This window comes from Sturnus vulgaris, unplaced genomic scaffold (genome assembly GCF_052056855.1).
Source record: "Sturnus vulgaris isolate bStuVul1 unplaced genomic scaffold, bStuVul1.hap1 Scaffold_198, whole genome shotgun sequence".
In the NCBI taxonomy this organism is placed as follows: Eukaryota; Metazoa; Chordata; class Aves; order Passeriformes; family Sturnidae; genus Sturnus; species Sturnus vulgaris.
In genome coordinates, this window is record NW_028276185.1 from 4,354,521 (window position 1) to 4,367,452 (window position 12,932).

A 12,932-nucleotide genomic window follows, 5' to 3' on the forward strand; every position below is an offset into this window, starting at 1 on the left:
TCTGTTCTCAAAAATAAAGTAAGTTTTTGTTTAATCTGTTATAATCCTTAAAGACTGCGTCATAAATTAATATAGTCCATAATAAAAGTTGTGAGAAAAACTGTTAGTCTGAAAAAAGGGTTTTTAGATAGTAATCAGATTTCCATTACCTTAATCACTGTAACATCCAAACAACAAGAAAACTGTTTGTTATGAAGAAACCTCCATAGACTGAAAAAAAGTTTCCTCTTTGAATTAAATTAGTAAAAAACTATTTTAAAGATGGTAAACTACCTGAATAGCTTTTGTATGTTTTCAGTATTAAAAAAAAAACTGTGTGGAAGAAAAAAAAGTTGTCTCAAGTTTTATTCTAAGTTTATATTTCTTATAGTTTCTAGTAATAAATTTTCTCTTTATACCATTTAATGTTAAACCTGTTTTTCGTCTACTTCTTAATCCTCTCTCACCACAAAAAAAGTTTCAAATGAATAAACCAAAACCACTACATCAAACCTCAGTGATTCCAGGATTTTGATTTCCTATTACCCAAGGGTGTCTTCTGCAGCCAAATGGTGATGGACTGGGACAAAGACCAAGATTTTGGAGACAGTGGGGTGGAAACTCCTCCAAAAATGTTCTTCTCTCCCTCTCAAGCACGTGGATCCTCAGCTCACACAGACACAGAAATTCTTTTATTTTGGCCTTGATTTGCTTTTCATTTCTCTTCATCCCTTTAAAACATCCAACACTGGCTAAAAATAAAGACACTGAACTGAGACATGGGTGGGGACATGGGGGGACATTGACAGAGTGGGACACAGACATGGAGAGTGACATGGGGACACATGGACATGGAGGGGGATGTGGCCATTCGTGGGGACATGGGGGGACACAGGCATGGATGGAGATGTGGGGGACAGTGACAGGGATGGAAACATGGTGGGGACACAGCCATGGGTGAGGACATGGTGGGACATGGCCAGTGACATGTGGGGACACGGCCACGGCCGGTGCCATGGGGGGAACTTGCAGGGGCTGTGGGGGATGCTGGCTTGGAGGGAGTTGAGGGTTCCTGGCAGGGACTTGGGGTTCGCTGAGGCCTTTGGGGACCCCAGGCCGAGCGGCTCCGGCTGCGCTGGGAGACCCTGGCGGAGGTTCTGGGGCAGCTGCTCAAGGACCCCCTGCCCTGGAGCCCCAGCCGGGCATTGGGCTCCTGGAAGGGAATGAACGTCCTTGTCCCCAGCAGGGAAATCCCAGCACCCCCAGGTTGTCAGGGGCAGGTGAGAGGCCACAACCGGGAGGGGAAAGCCAGACAGAACTGTCCCCTTCCAGAACTGCGCACCAAAAATCCCAAAACTGGGATTCCACTAGAAAGAATCTTTGAGGAGCTGCCCGTATTGAGGAAAAGAGGGATAGGACCCCGAGAGTGAGCAGCAGGGACCTGGAAACCTCTTTCAAAAAGAAGCATGAGGTCAGGGGTGGTTGACTGGGGGACAGTGGAAAAGGGCTGGAAGAGCATGGGAAAAGAGGCGGCTGGTACCCCTAAAGAATTGGCCCTGGGACTGCCAAATTGCGTTGAGAGAGGTCCCACTCCTCCTCCTTTCTAGTCCTGCCTCCTCTCCAGTCCTTCTCCCAGTCCTTCCTCAGCCCTCCTCTGCCTCCATCCCTTTTCCTGCTCTCCCTGGGCCCAGCACCCACCCTTCATCCCCCGGTTTTCCCAACACCATCACATCCTGTGGTAGGAGCTGGGATGGAGCCAGGGCAGGTCGGGCTGGGGCAGCGCTGGGCTCTTGGGACAGCCTGGGCACCCCCCCATGCACCCCCTCCCCAAATTCCCCTGTTTGTTTATTGGGGTCCTGGCACCTTTGGGGTTGGGGCGGTGCCGTGTTGGGGTTCAGGGTCTTCCCAAGGCCCCCTAGAGCAGGGTGAGAAGAGGGGGACACGACCATTCCTGGGGGCCCCCATTCCTGATGCATGCTGGGGCCAGTTCTGCGACCCCCCCCAATCATGGCTCCCCCTGCGGGGTCCCTCCAAGTCCTTCCCCACTGTTCCCCAATAAACAGGACCAGGCAAACTGGGAAGCTTTATTGGGAATACTGGGAGCAGCCGTTCGGGGGCAGAGTGACACCGGGCTGGGGGTCCCCGGGGGGAGCACACACGTTCACCCGAGTCCCGCTGGCCCCAGACAGGTGAGCTCCCAGCAGCACCAGTAGCACCAGTAGGGCCCCAGCTCCCCCGACACGCCCCATGCCCAGCGCCGGGCGGTGCCGCCAGCCCCAAAGCAGCCGCGCTGTGCCCTGGGGGGGTCCCCGCGGCCCCGCCCCACGCGGCACTGGGAGCACCAGTCCGGACCAGTTGGAAGCGTGGGTGGGCGGCACCAGAACCCACGGAAGTGAGTCCACCACAAGGCGTTTAGAACCCCCCCAAATTGGCGGAAAGCATCAACACCAAAATAGGGGTCACACCTGCCCATAAACTAACCGGGAAATCCCCCAAAGCGTTTATGACCCTCTAAAACTGGTGGAAAGCAGCAGGATCTTCCCTAATATCAACTTCTATGCTAGTTGCACCTGGGGAGAAGAAACTCAAGAGAGAAATTCTCTCTGTGAGAGCTCCCTCTGGGAGTTGATGGGACCAATTGGAGGCTGGTTTGGTTATTGACAGCCTGAACAACCAACTGGAGAAAGTTAGTTCGCTCGGTGAGCACACATTTTGAAGGCGGTAACCCGGGAAAAAACTCTCTTTTATTTCCGGTGGCTGAGCAGGTAACAACGGCCCAGCCCGGGCTCCCTCCCATGTGGGGGGAGCTCGGGAGGCCGCTGGGCCCCGTTTGCAAACCAGGGAACCCGATGGCCGGGGGGAGGAAAGGCTCATTGATGAGACCTTAGCCCGGCTTCCTCCCCTACGAGCCCGCGGCTCTGGGGGGGCCCGGCTCCTGCTGCTGGCTCGGAGCAGCTTTGGAGGGGCCGAGCCCGCCCAGCCCCCGCACGGCCTGGGGGAGGCAGCCGGGCCCTGTCTGGAAGCAGGGGTGGCCATGGGCAGTGCGGGGCTGCAGCAAGCTCCAGAAAAGCTGATTAACATCTCAGCCGCCCCCACACCCAGCGCCCTGACTTCTGTGTGAAACTTTAACTCTTTAGTGCTCAGGTAAGATTTTGCAGACCTCCGGCTTTCCTTTGAATATGAGAGGGGAAAAAGGAGATGCTCCAAAGTCAGTGAAGCAAGAGCTAAGTTTCTTTAGAGGGAAGGAGAATGAGGAGATGCTGTGAAGATGGCTGAAAAATCCTTTTGTAAGATTGTAGGAATGAACTGATGTACTGAATATTCCTATAAACCGTGGAGAAATACACGGGGAGGTTGGAGATGTTCCATTTGATCGATTGTTAATCAAAATGCATCTGTGTTGAGAATCCTTCACCCCGAGGAGAAAAGGGGATCTCTTTTTCTGGAGATAGAGCATGAACAGAGAGAAAGAGAGATAAAGAAAATGTTTGGTTTGGAACAGTTAATTCTTAAAACTAAATACCCCATGAGTTTAATGGCCCATAAGCACAGCTTTGGGAAACGACTTTGCAAGTTTTTTCCCGGGCAGATGCAAATCGTGAAAGTGAAGCCACGAGAGGACTTTTTTTTTCCCTTCTTTTGGTGAAGTCCCTATGGCCTGACAAGAGGAAACTTCTCTCTCCAAAGTGAACTGAAAAGGACTATTTAAGCTGGGAACTGACTGAAGTAGTTTTTTGTATGTTTGTTTTGTTGTTATGAAGGTTGGGAGAGGGAAGGAAGGAGTGCTCTAGAGATCTTATTATGAATTTGCTTTTCATTCTCTTTCTTTGTGTAGTTAATAAAGGTTTTTATACCCTTTTTAAGTTTCAGTCCTGCCTTGCTCTTTTGCTCCTGGTTGTGTCTCACAACAGAAAAATGAGTATATTTAAATTGGCAAGTCAAAACTATAACAATGGAGGAGAGCGTCAGCAGCTGCAGCTAAGGGCTCGTGTCCCATCAGAGTCTCTAACGATGGCACCAACGCTGCTGCCTTGGGACAGCCGACTCTGGAAGGCGAGTGTGCCCTCGAGCAGAGCCGCTGAGGTCAGTCAGGGGGACAGGCTGCAGCTGAAGCTGCCAAGCGTTGCTGTGATTCTGGCAAGTCAAGAGAAAACCATGGTGACCACTTTGCCTTACACCCTTTGCCAAGCCACGAAAAATTGTGCACACAGCATCCCCTCTTTTGGCATCCTGTCTGGTGTGCATGTCTTCTTGAGGAGGTACAAGCCTTCTGGGTGCTGCTGTTCCTGTGCACACTCTGGTCATTTTTCTCTGGTGTCCAGAACCACGTTGACCCGGGCTGATCGCCAGCGCTGCCACTTCCCACTGCTCCTCGCCTGCAGCAGCCAGTGGCCGTGCTCCAGCAGAGCCTCCTTGTCCCTCCTTGTCCCTCCTTCTCCCTGGCAAAAGCAGCCTGGGCACCTCGGGGCTGTCCCCACCGTCCTGCTGAGGCCAGGCCTCGAGGGCTTCTGCCACGGGCACCAGAGATGCGTCGGAGAAGCGCCAGAGCAGCCGGCTGGCAGGAAGAAGGTGGCTGTCTGGGGGCTGCTTATGGCCTCTGCCACCCAGTTCCTCAGGGCTTCCCACCAACCCATCCACACAAGTCCTCCTGGCCCATCACAGCCTCCCGCCACCCAGCGCCACACGCATCCCCCTCACGCCTTCCCACTGCCTTCTCCGGGCAGGCCTTGGCAGCACCGCAGCCCTTCATGGCCTCCCACTGTCCCGTGCCCTCCACGCCTCCCCCAGGCCTGCCTGGCTGCTGAAGGAGCTCCAGAGGAGCCGCATCAAGAGGCACCTCAGAGCCCTCAGCAATCCAGCCAGCAACACACGGGCAGGACACAGATGGCGCTTCCAGGCTGGCAGAGGGGTGCTGGCCATCTCCAGGGACCGGTCTCTCAGGGATCCCCGCCGCAGCTCCGGCCTCTGCCCGCCCACTCTGTCAGAAGCCTTAAGGCTTCCACAGAACCACCAAAGGCCAAGGGCCTTTTGGCCACTTTCCCTTCCACTCCGCACGCTTGGCCAACTTGCCGAGCACAAACACCCTTTTTGCCCTCTTCCCCATTGGCCTGAAGACTCTGGGCACCAAAAGAAAGCTCCTGGACCTCTGTGTATGAAAACAGCAATTTACTAATCCTACAGTGGGGTGAAAGAACGTCCTTGAAGTGCAGAGGTGTTCCCTGCAGGCTCAGGTGGCCCCAGCAGACGCAGCCTCCCGGATCAGTTCTCCACAGTGCTCACACAGGACAACCAGCCCCTGAGACACAGGGAAGGCCGTGACTTCCAGAGCCGGCGGAATCCATCTCGCATCTGCTGGAGTCGGGAGGAGGGAATGCTCTGTACAACTCTGTTGATGTACAGAGTCTGAAGAGCCAGGCATGAGATGGCAGGGCTGGTGTCATCTGTCATGTCCTGAAGAGCTGGAAGAGAGAGGAACAGAGCCACAGTCAGAGCCTGCATCTGCAGGGACCTGGGGAGACCCTCCTGCCCCATCCATCCCACACGGCAGCTCTTGCCATGGCCTGGAGGAAGCAGGAGACAGCAAGGATCAGCTGGAAGGCGCTGGCCACGAATGTCCCTCCCGCAGGCCCCTGGAAGGTCTCTGTGCTCTGCCCACGCCGCCCCTCGTGCGCGCAGGGAGCAGAGCCCTCCCAGCCGGGGCAGGGAACGCAGCTGCCAGCGCCAGCCCCCGCTGACAGCCCGCTGGCCTCACTCACCCCTGCACATGAGCTGCAACTCTCGCTGCTGCTCTCTCAGGAACCGCCCGGCCATCCCTGCCAACACAGAGCCTGTCACGGCCCCAGCCGCACAGCTGCCCCGCAGCGGCGCTGCCAGCCCTGCGGCCACAGCAGCGCCTTCCCCTGCAGGGCTCAGGCCCGGCCCTCGCCGCATCCTGACGCCCAAGGACACGGCTGCGAGAGGGCGGCAGCGGCGCCGAGGGCAGGCGGGGCTCCAGAGCCCCGGCCCGGATGGCGCTGCCGGGGCAGCAGGCGGGGCTGGGGCCGAGCTGCGGCGGGGCGGGGAGGGAGCCGGGCTTGTGGCTCACCAAGAAACCTGACGGCCGCCTCTCGCAGGGGCTCCTGTGGGCTCCGCAGGTACGGCAGCGCCTGGCGCAGCAGCTCGGCCGCTCGGCTCCTGTCCTGTGCCAGCTGGAGAGAGCGGCAGGGCACGGAGGGAAGGGTTGGCGCGGGCTCTGTCCCTTGGCCCCGGCCTGCCCTGCCCGCACAGCCCTGAGCGGGGCAGAGGGCCCGGCAAGGCGCGGGCTTGATGGAGCTCGGGGCTCCATCAGCTCCGGCCCTGGCGCCAGAGGAGCCTGGAGAAGAGCCCGCGTGGGCAGCCCAGGGAAGGGAGCAGCGTTCTTACCAAGCACTCGCCAAACCTCCACATCTGATCCGCCATCAGCAGCTGCTCAAGATCTCTCCTCTTCAGGAAGCTTAGTGCAGAAAGCAGTGTTTCACAAGAGGCCTGCAGAGCAGCAGAGACCCAGAGATGGCACCGCAGCCCAGGGCACAGGACCTGGCTCCCTGTGCCAAGGCCAGGAGGAGGCTGGAGCCCATGAGGTGCCCGGGTGCAGGGAGACAGCTGAGCCCCCTGCCAGGAGGACAGCAGCGCCCAGGAGTCCTCACCTCTGCCACACGCATGTTCTCATCGTGGCAGTTGAAGAAGAGTGGCAGCAGGCTCTTGCTCACAAGCATCTTGAGGGGCTTTTTACCCTTGGCCGCTACCAACCTCGTCACCTCTTGGAAGAGGCGAATGGAGAGCAGCTGCACATGGCGGTTGTCCTGTTGGAAAGGAAGCAAAAGCCCTGCTCCAGACCCCTCTGTGCACAGGCCCAAAAATCCACGGGGCACCACACTTGGGGGCAGCACCCAGTGGCCGTGGCTGGGGGCACAGAGCCTTACGTTGTCCAGCAGTGGCCAGAGCGCGCCAGCCAGCCGCAGGGCGATGGGGCTGGGTATTGCGAGGTGTCTGTGCGAGAGCAGAAAGCTGAGCACCGCGACGGTCATCTCAACGATGTCTTCATCTGCATCCCGCAACAGGTCCGCAAGGCTTTCTGTCAGGCTGTACATTCTAATGCTCTGCACGGAAGACAAGGCAGGGCAAGCCCATGCTGCTGCTGCTGCTGCCGTGGAGCCCAGGGGCCGAAGGGCTGTCCTGAAGCACTCGGGCAGCTGAACAGCAACGCAGGAGAGCTGGGAGCAGCTGCCACAGCTCCCAAAGCCCAGCCAAGCCCAAGGGGCTGCTTTCCCCAGCCCCACGCTGCCAGCACAGCTTCAGCCGCTGCTGTCTTCTCACCATCGAGGGGTCCTTGCTGAGCTGCACGAGGCCTCTGAGCACCAGGCGACGCATCTCCCTGGACGTGCTCTGCAGGCGCCTTGCCATAATCTCCAGGAGGCTGTCACCCCATTCATTGATGTCCAGGAGGTCCAGGACCTGAAAGGCACAAAGCAGTGACCGGGCTGCCCAGCTGGAAGGAGCTCAGAACTGCACAGGGCTGAGCCAAGGCAGCAGCACAGGGCACGGGCACCGTCCCAGGCAGCTGCAGCTGTGAGAGGGCAGAGAGGTGGGAGGCAGCTCAGCTGTGCTGCCCATGGGGCTCACCTCCACAAGGAACGCCATGGCAGGCAGCTGCCAGTCTGAAATGTCTTGGCTGAGGAGCTCCAAGAGGCAGGAGATGAAGCTGCAACACCAGATCATGGAGACACAGCGCATCTCCCTGGTGGGGGGAAAAGGCATCATTGCCCCTGAGCCGGGAGGGCAAAGCTCTCCCAGGAGTGACCCACGGAGCTCTGGTCTTTTCCCAAGCCCCCCGTGGGCGCTTTGGGAGGCGGCTGTTCCCGGGCACCTTCCTCTGTCAGCCTTTTCCAGTCTGCTCGTCCGTCTCTTTGTGACAAAGCCCTCTCACCCATGCCCATGGGAACTGTGTGGGGCACCCTGGGCACAAGTGCCGGGGGCAGCAGGGAGAAGGGGGTCTCACCTGGCCAGGAGTCCCACTGCATAGTGGTGGGTGTCAGTACAGAGCAGCGTGTCCCAGCCAGCCTTGCCTTCCATGGCTACCACAACACGCTCACACTGCACTCGGCAGAGCAGGACCTTCAGGGTCTGCACCGCAAACCTGTGTGCAGAGCAAAGCCCAGGTGATGCTGGCAGTCCTGGCTCCTGCCTTGGAAGGGATGGGGAGACTGGGAGGACTGGGATGGAGCACCTTTGGGGGTTGGTGGCAAGGCCCAGTTGCTCCTGGCACCCCTTCCAGAAGGTATCAACCTCCTCTGGCGTATCCAGTGCGCTGATGTAAACTTGGAAGAGCAGACACAGAAAGAGACGGGGAAAATACTCCAACACTATAGGTGGGCACCAGGTCAGGTTGAAGACCCTCCACAGTGTCACGGTTGCCTGCAAAAAATGAACCACCCAGAGACAACACTCAGTGCCAAGACATCCGTGTGGCAGGGCCCGAGCATGCCAGGGAGAGGCCGGGGGAGACACCTCGGGGTCACCCAGCCTGGTGCCCCTGAACCTTGCCCCTAAGGCAGGTTTCAGCGCAGTGCCTGAGGCAGAGAGATGCAGCTGGGGGGAGGACAGAGAGCTAGCTGCTGGAGAGGTGGCCTAGGGGCAAGCCAAGGTCAGTTGCAGGAACTCACAGCCAGGGCAAAGACTCCTGTGCTGTCCCCATCGGAGGTGTACACACTGTCCACTGGCCAGGCGTTCAGCACATTGAGGAGTATCTGCAGCGCCGGCTCCGCAGTCCCAGTGGAGGACATGATCACTCCCCACATGGCCGTAGCAGCTCTGTGGGGTCAGAGCTCTGTGTCAGGGGGTTCTGGGCCACAGCACTGTGGCCTGGGCTGCTGCAGGGGCCCGCGCTGGCCGTCAGCCCTGCCTCTGCCCACTGTCCCTCGCTGGCAGCACCCAGCCAGCCCACGGGGGTGCAGGCATCTTGAGGGGCAGGGAGGGAGCGTGGCAGCACGCTCAGGGGCTGACATGGCAGCACTGGCAAACGGAGGAGCCAGAGGCTCCTGGAACTGTCCCCCTGTCTGGCAGTCACCAGGGACAGGCTCTACAGGGTAACAGGCCAGGGAACCCTAAACCCTCAAGGCAGGTGGGGCTGCCGTACCTGTCACCCGATGGGGCCCAGCGCAAGAGAGTCATCAGCACATCGCAGGGGTATTCCCTGGTCAGCTCCAGAAGGGCCTTGTCCAGCCTGTGCCCAGCAGACTCATTGGCCGTGAGCCACTTGTGGATGTACCTCACCATGGCTGGCACCTGCAGAAGGCCCGGGGAGACTTGGACACCTGCCCGAGCAGCAGGTTCCCCAGCTTCCCCTGAGAAGTGCTGCCCTTCCTACCCTATTGGGCTGGGCCTCAAAGACTGAAGGAACCCAGCAGAGCTGGCTTGAGGTGCCACACAATTCCTGGGGTGATCAAGCCCTGGCCACAGGCTGCTTACTTGCTTTGGATTGGAGACACCCTTCTCCACAAGCAAATCCAGCATGGCAGCCCCGGTCTCAGCAGTGAAGAGGGGAAAGTTTGCCAAGAGCCCAGTGCCCACACCGGTGGTCTCTTCCCGCCAAATGCACATGATGAATTCATAGATCATCTGCAGGAGAAGGGCAGGAAGAGAGGGAGAATCCATGGAGTGCTCCAAGCACGGTGCTGGGCTGAGCAGTGACAGCAGGCCCAGCCCAGGTGGGGATGGCTGCAGTACCTGCGCTGTTCTGCGGAAGCGGCCACGGGCAGGGTCCTGCTCTTGTGTCGGGTCCATGGCGGCACCTGGCAAAGAGCGAGCGCAGCCAGGGCTGAGGGGCTGTGGGAGAGGCCGGAGAACACAGGCCAGCCCTGCATTCCCAGGCAGGGACAGCCCTGGGATGCTCCAGGGATGCTCCAGGGATGGGGTGTGGCTGCCAGGGGGTTCAGCCCCAGCCCCTCTTCAGTCCTATCCATGGGCATGTGGGATGGGATGGGATGGGATGGGATGGGATGGGATGGGATGGGATGGGATGGGATGGGATGGGATGGGGCTAAGCTGGCTGCAGGCACCAGCCCTGTGGCCCAGCTCTGCTACTCACCCTCCTGCAGCAGCTGGATCTGCTCCAGCTCTTCAGGCTGCTGTGGTGAGGGAGCTGCAGCCTCCTCCTCCTCCTTCACCCAGGCCAGCTTGGGCACTCTGGGTGGTGTCTGCTCCATGTCACTGTTTGGAGTTGGGACTGCTTGCAGGAGAGATGTCTTGGAAAAGCTCCAGATGAGCAAGTGCTGCAGCTGTGCCTTGTAGGCAGCTGCAACAGAGAAGCCTTGGGAAGGCTACAGGACACCGTGTCCTGCAGTTTGTCCTCGAGGCCACCTGCAGAGGAAACGCTTTGGAAAAGCTCCGGGTCAGTAGGGAACAAGCTGGCTGTGTGGGGGCTCCTCACAGCACCGCTCTCTCCGTCCTGTCCCGATGAGTGCACCGAGCACTGTGGTGTGGCCGTGTCACCGCCAGCACCTATGTCACGACGTGTCACAAAGGGTCACCCTTGTACGCTCTGTCCCTTTCCTATTGCACGGTGACCACGGTGCACTGTGTCACAAAGAGCCCTAGGACACAACTCCACGTGCCCTGGGGACACCCCCCGCGCCCCCCCCCCCCCAAAGTGGCCCAGCTTGCAAGGAAGACGTTCCCCCAAGGTTCGAGGACAGCCCAACAGGAATTTTAGGAATGGCTCAAACAACAAGCAGATGCTCCTCTGCTCTGCCTGCTCAGGGCAGCAGAAGGAGCCCCCACGGTTGCCGATGCAGCTGCAGCAGGAAGGGCATCGGGGCCTTCCACAGCAGCTGCCGGGGCCTCTTTGGGACAAGACCCGGTGCTGGGTGGCCGTCACACACACAGGAGTGTGACACAGACACGGGACGTATGGCCCAGGGCACGAATGCTGCTCTGAGTCCTGGGAGCAGTGAAATCAGCAGGTGTGGCAGAGTCCCTGCCAAAGGAGACCTGCCGCCCCCAAGGCCTGCCAATGCTGGTGCCTGCTCCTGCCACAGAGACCTGTGTCCCCTGGGGACTTCTCTGCCAGAGGACAGCCAAAGCCCACGTGCATTGGTGTGTGTGCTCCTTTCTGCAGGCGGCTGTTGGCAGGAGCACCTGGTGGCAACACTTGGTCTCTGTCAGAAGCTGTTACTCCTTCCTGGAATGATTTTTGCTTGGAAGTGATTATGTGCAGTGTCCACGCATCTCCCCAGCCCATCAGTGCCTCACACACGAGGTGACCACCAAGCCACTCTCCGGCCATCTGACCCGCAGCTGAGCCCTTCCCAGAGTGCCCGCACCCGCAGGGAGCGCAGGGCTGGATTTGGCCGCCAGAGAGTTGGTGACCCTCGTGAGATCCTCGGTGCATTTAGTTCCTACAGGAGTGTGGGCACCGCTGGGAAATGATCTGCATGCCTTGTTAATTGGATGTTCTTCCACCGCTAGCCTGGGGCAGGATCTCTCCCGGTCCTCCTCTCAACTCCCGGGCCTCTCCTCAGCCAATGAGAGAAGGCACCAAAATAATTGAGCCAATGAGAGCGCGCGGCGCTGATGACTCCTCAGGCAGTCCCAGAGCGCCCAGAGCTCCTCACCTGGACTCCACCCGCGCCCCGCCCCCAGCGCCCCCCGCCAGGAGAATTTGGGGAGGGGGGTATCGCGTTTTATCTTCTTTTTTGTTTTTCTAGAGTCGAGATTAAATGCTCTAGACATGGAATTTCGTGTTCGGACTCAGATGTTTATTAATTCTTATCTATATTACAGTGAGTTCAACAGCACTTACAGCTAACAGGCTAAAAATGGACACGTATCTCTCTCTCTCTCTCTACAAGGCCTTTTAAGGGCCAATCTGTCCAATTAAGAACCGACAGCTGAATTCTTTTTACTTTTAACCCAACAACCAATCACCTGTGACCTGCAATGTGGAATTTTCTATCCAATTACAAAAGTACCACCAAGACCTGTGAAGAAGGTGAAAAAGAAAGAAAACTCCACCCTAAAATCTCCATCTTGTTTTATATGTATTAATATAGTCTAAAACCACAAATTCTAAATTTTCCACCATGGGTCATTACACACTTCTATTCAAACTACACACCAGTGATCCCAGTTCTATCACAATTCTGGAAAGCTTCTTCACATCCTCAGGTCAAAAGCAGTGTTTTCCTGGGGGTCAGTGCCTGTCAGCAGAGAAAGCCCAAACCCCTCAGTTTCCAGGGTTCCAACAGGGGGGAGGTGTCAGACCCTGCCCGGCGCTGGCCATGGGGCGTGTGGGGCAGCTGGGGCCCTACTGGTGCCACTGGGAGCCCCGCGGGCTGGGGGCACGGAGCTCTCGGGTGAGCGGGAGGGGCGGGAAATGGTGAGATGGTGGCTCTTCCAGTCCGTCCCAGTCTCTTCCAGTCCATCCCAGTCTCTCCTAGTGCCTCCCCAGGCCCTGCCAATATCCTCATAGTCCCTCCCAGTGTCACTAGAGTCCCTCCAAATTCCTCTCAGTCCACAGCCATTCCATTCCAAGTCCATTCCCTGTCCTTTCCAAGTCCTTTTTCAGTCCAATTCCAGACCACCACCCTATCACCCATTGCCCCAATCCGTTCCACTCTCTCTCGATGTTTCCCCATTCTCTCCAGCTTCACTCCCAGTCCCTCTCAGTGCCACACCAGTCCTCTCCCATCTCCCCCCCCGCTGATCCCAAAGTGTCCTCACTCTCTCCCAGTGACCCCCAGTGTGTCCATCTCACTGTGGCCCTCGAGCTCCCAGCCCGGCCTCGGCTGCCTGCTCTGCTCCCTGATGGATTTCTACCCTGCCAACATCCAGCTGAGCTGGTTCCAGCGCCAGCAGGAGCCCTCGGGACACGTGGTGGCCACCGACCTGTTCCTCAACGGGGACTGGATTTGTACCAGCTCCTGGTGCTGCTGGAA